The sequence below is a fragment of the Primulina huaijiensis genome, chromosome 3 (assembly GCF_012295235.1).
Source record: "Primulina huaijiensis isolate GDHJ02 chromosome 3, ASM1229523v2, whole genome shotgun sequence".
Classification (NCBI taxonomy): domain Eukaryota; kingdom Viridiplantae; phylum Streptophyta; class Magnoliopsida; order Lamiales; family Gesneriaceae; genus Primulina; species Primulina huaijiensis.
Genome location: NC_133308.1, coordinates 21,964,884 through 21,970,252, shown reverse-complemented (window position 1 = coordinate 21,970,252; position 5,369 = coordinate 21,964,884). Strand labels below are relative to the sequence as shown.

Genomic DNA, 5,369 nt, shown 5'->3' with positions numbered 1-5,369 from the left:
CTGGAGAAAACCCATCTTCGAAGAGGCGTTCGTGCGAAGATTTGCACGCACTGAGGTGAGATTTGTGGCGCTATTTTGCCACTAAGAGGACTTGTGAGCAGTAGATTTGTGTGATTTTGTTTAGATGGTTCGAAATGGTAGAAATGTTGGAGCAGTGAAGGCTTGCTGCTTCTTGGTAGAATTCAACGACTTTTGATTTGTATGGCATATAATTACAATTTATTTTCCCGCAGCAAGTATTTTACAAATCGTAGAAAGTATATATGGTTGGTAGTCTTGCGTATTATGTTGCTGGAATCTGAAGTTGTACTTCCATGGACAATCAAGATCGGGACATCCAAGTGTTGCTAGCGCTACACACAGTACTTGTGCGGGCATTTGTGTTTTTTACTGTTTTAATACGAGTATATACAAAGTACGTACACATTGGAAACATAAGCTTCGTTCAGAAGATGTCTCGTACAATATTATAGGAAGACTTCATTTCCAAATAAATCACTTGCATAGGATTATTGAATTAGGAGATACACAATGAATTATCAACTTGAGGATGAATCGTAATGCATTTGGAAGACTATGTTACTTGCTCACACATGTTGCAGGACTTGTAGAATCTAGGCATGTAAGGGTTGAGGAGAAGGTGGCTATGTTCTTGTCCATACTAGCTCATCATAAAAAAAATAGAATCATAAGTCATGACTATATACGCAGTGGACACACTGTTAGCACTCATTTTCACGAAGTTCTGAAATCAATCTTAAAGTTATACCCAATACTTCTATCAAAGCCTGTTCCTGTTGATGAAAGTTATACTAACGAAACATGGAAATGGTTTAAGGTATGTTTATTTATGTTTTGAATATCATTGTGAATCTAGGATAGCAAAAAATTATTTGAAAGTAACAAATGATTATTGTATGTAGGGTTGTCTTGGAGCATTGGATGTGACATATATAAGTGTGCACGTGTCTAATCAACAAAAACCCAAATACATAACAAGAAAAGGCACCACATCATTAAATATCTTAAGAGTTCGTGATCGAGAAATGAGATTCATTTATGCATGAACTGGCTGGGAAGGATCGGCAGCAGATGCTAAGGTACTTCGAGATGCAATTCATCGACAAAATGGGCTTAAAGTACCACGAGGTCAAACATACATTTTTTACTCACTTATTGTAATTCAAATAGTACATTGAACATAACGCTTGTCTTTTGTTCTACGTAATCATTTTTTTCATGTTATAACTAAAATGACAGGTCAATACTACTTATGTGACAACATATATGACAATGTAGAAGGTTTTCTAACGCCGTATAGGAAAGTGCGATACCACATGGATGCATGGAGAAATGGCTCCATTGGCCCACAAAATCACAAGGAATTCTTCAATGCAAAGCACTGCTCTGCACGAAATGTAATAGAAAGAGCGTTTGGATTATTGAAAAGGAGATGGGCCATCTTGCGGAGTCCATCATATTACCCATTGAAAGTTCAAAACCGAATTATCATGGCATGCATTCTCATACATAATTTCATTCGATTGGAAATGCCGGATGATCCTTTCTTAGAAGTTGAGGATGCATGTGTTGGTCCCAATAACGATACTGAAGATGGATTCATTGAAAATATTGAGTCCTCTCCGGCTTGGGATATGTGGAGAGATAATTTATCAATTTCGATGTACTCTAGTTCATGATACATGTCGTATTTATATGTTTTGAACACGTAGATTTTTCGATTTACCAATGTTGATGCCATAATTTGTATTCCTCAATGTGAAAGTTTGGTTTCTCTGTTTTGTTCTATGAATGAATTTTTTTATTTATTTCAAATTTGTCATTTTGTTACTCGATTTGGAAAAATAATCTTATACTTAGATACCACCCTCTGTTTTTTTTAGTAGAGATGGAGTTTAGAATAATAACCTTCTGTTTTTTGGTTTTTTTGTAGCAGAGATGGAGTTTAGAACAAGTAGTAACAAAGGACATGACAAGGGAAAAAAAGTTGAGAAGACTAGGCGAGTGTGGACAACAAGAGAGGAAGATGTTCTCCTTCAAGCATTAAAAGAAGCTGTCAGTCACGGTTGGAAGAATGAGAATGGATTCCGAATTGGTTATTTGAGTTTAGAACAAGTAGCATTGTTATGTGGTGAAGTATTGCATCCTATATGCATATAAAATGCGCATCTATCACCATCATTAATTCTCTTCCAATATTTGAATCCATCAATTGTAAATGCATGATTACGAGGATGCTTATGTTCAAATAAGAAGCACGGAAAACAAAATGCAGCATCTTTCGAAGGAGAGTACTCTAACCAAGTAAATTTTTTGAACCAGTGACTTTGGAATCGTCGATTTTGACTTCCAAATTTGGTCGGTGGATATTTTTTCTTAATTGGTTGATATGACCCCATCTTGATATAAGCTCGTCTTATTTCATCCATTTGATTAACGGGATATTTCCATATCGGAGTACGTAATGTCGGATCGGGTTCAAGAGAACTCATATCAACATCAATTCTAGGAGATTTGTTAAGCTGTTGATCACTGGGATTTGAGACATTGATATTGGATGGAGAATGGTCCTGACTTGCCGATGTCTGCTCTTTTTGTTTAAAAAATGAGTCAATGATTTTCTTTTTCTTCATTCTTGAGTTTCTTTTCTCCTTGGTGACGTCTACACCATAAAATATCACTTTAGTTTAACTTATTATGGCTAACTGAATCAAATTAACATTACCAACACTAAATAATTATTACTTTAATCCAATAAACCTCGAAAAATTATAATTATTCCAAAACAATTCCGAAGTTAACATTTGACAATCTTAAGACATAATATATTTAAAGATAAAATTTTTACAGCCTTATAAGTTCGAAAATCACATTTACATAATTCTGAATTTTTCAAAAATTCCTACAAAATTTTATAGATTTGCATTTATATTTTCTATAGCATCTAAACGTCCAAATAATAAATAATCAATACTAAAAATCGACAATCCCCAATATAAAATCTAGAAATTCGAAATAATGCTCAAATAAATTCCAAAAAATTATCAATACCATCAATCGACTCAAATATAGTACTACAATCAACAATTTAATATATATCAATTATTGGAATTCCGAAAACCAAAATACCCAAATTTCGAAACACTAAAATCTGAAATTACCTTTAAAATTCGAAATATAACTTAGAACAACAAGAACGAGAGGTAGAAACTCTAACACTAATATTTCCTCATGATTTTCGGTGAAAACGACGACCGATGGACAACGTCTGATTTCAAGACGACAAAAAAAAACTTCGAAAATTTGGTATTAAAATAAAGCTTATGCCGTGGGCTTTCCGAATCTACAATCGATTTTGAAAACTGACAACCAATAATGAAGTTACGACCATTTGAAATAATGAAAATTGTGATGGTTTGAGAGAGAAGAATAGAGATGACGCAAACAAGTGAAAGAGAGAAAAAACAACTTGGGGCTAATCAACAAAAATTTTAAAATAAAATATATTTATTTTTTAAAAAAAAATTAGGTGAGGCTTGGATGGGCTCCAGCTCCATATGTAGCTCCTCCCTGTGTGCATCACTTCCTCGTACATCGTCAAAGAACCCACGCACACACACCCGAAAACTTTATGCACACACCCATATACATATCGGACATATATACTCACATACACAGAAATACGTATGCACCGGAGATGCTTCAAAACATAGATATAAACCCTTAATGATTCTCATAGATCATATATCTTTTAAACAAAACACAATGCATCAAAACGTAATATGTTTCCATCGATACGTCAAACGAATTGGGAAATTAAACTTGTTTTTAGAACTTCAGTAGATGCTCGGAGATGATCCCGATGAGGAGACGATACCACGAACATGGTCAAATGCTTCAAAATTGCTAAGAATCTTCAAGAAAACACTAACCGTCTCCCAACCTTTTTTTAAAAGTTTACATGAAGGGGAGGTTGGGGAGGTTTTCTATAATTTATTTTGTAGAATTAAAGAGCTAGTAATAAACTTTTAAAAGTGTTGTTAAAATATTAAAAGTGTTAACCTTATTTAAAAGGTGCATTTTATCTCAAATAAAAGTCTAGCAATTTAACCCTCCCTTAAAAAAATCAATTTTTTTTTATTTTACTTCCCCAAAACCTAGAAAATCTTAAATAAAACTTTTATCGTGCTCGTGTATCTTCCTTCGGGAATCTATCAGGGAATTATCATACCTGAACAATCACGACTAACTCAAAAATGTCAATTTAACGGTCAACTTAATTAAATACTTAATATATAGCGGTCAAATAATTTTCATTCGATCTACGTGCACTTTAGAATTCTGGGACGTTACAATTAATGGAACACCGTCAAACAGCCGGGCTATGGAAAGATGGGATTAACTTGTAGTTCGATCCATATATAAAAACTCAAACCGAAGAACACAAAACAAACTGGAGATGAAGAGTTTCTTCACCAAGATTAGTCGGCCAGAATTTGGATACCTGAGTTATCAAAAACCCAGAAAAAAACGCGAGTCTTGAGTAAAAAAAGTTAAATGAAACTCAAACTCAAACTCGAATACAGATGAAATTAATTTGATTTTATGTTGTGCAGAGAAGCATACAAGAGTGATATTGATTCGGCTCATGGGATATCTCAAATGAAAGGGAATGGGATGAGCATATGTGAGCCAGAATCAATATCACACCATGTTTACTTCTCTGAATGGATTGAATTAATTAAGACTGCTGCATTGTATCCTTATTTATAGGGAAAAAAAGGGATAAAGACAGGCAGCGAACTTCCATGCCAAATAAACGTAAAGAATATATTTTATTTTTTACATGTTCATTAATTATCTTTAATTAATTACCCTTCAATTAATTTATTATTTATACCACTTTTACACGCGCACATATGAATCACGATACAGTTTTTTAATTACAAAGAAATTAAGGTTCTTCATTGGATATAAATTTAATTTTTAGAATATGTTATAGTAGTCTCATAGTTTAAACTCAAGTTAGTTTATATAAAATAATTTTACAAAGATCTAATTAATTAACAATTACAATTGCAATTACATATATTGTTAATCAAGTTTAATAAATGGTATTTTGGCTAAAGAATTGTCAGGTGTAATAATTATCTCTGGTGAGAAGAGCAACTGAAACATGACATTTAAGGTGTTGTACAATTAAAAATATTTGAGTTTTACTAACACCATTAGTTATAACTTTTAATAAAACAACAAATATTCGATCTTATAATAAATATTATTTTTTACTTTTTTAGTGGGAAAAAATAAGAAGTTTTGTGATAAAATAAGTATTTTTTCAGGATATA

The 5,369-nt window shown here is 32.8% G+C and overlaps 1 long non-coding RNA gene across 1 annotated transcript; it reads left to right on the top strand.

The window, feature by feature from the left end:
- The first annotated feature begins 555 nt into the window (after positions 1 to 555).
- Positions 556 to 1,792, top strand: LOC140972245 (uncharacterized). The gene is made up of 3 exons (XR_012174481.1): positions 556 to 838; positions 924 to 1,149; positions 1,261 to 1,792. It is a non-coding gene; the product is annotated as an uncharacterized lncRNA (long non-coding RNA).
- The last annotated feature ends 3,577 nt before the right edge of the window (positions 1,793 to 5,369 follow it).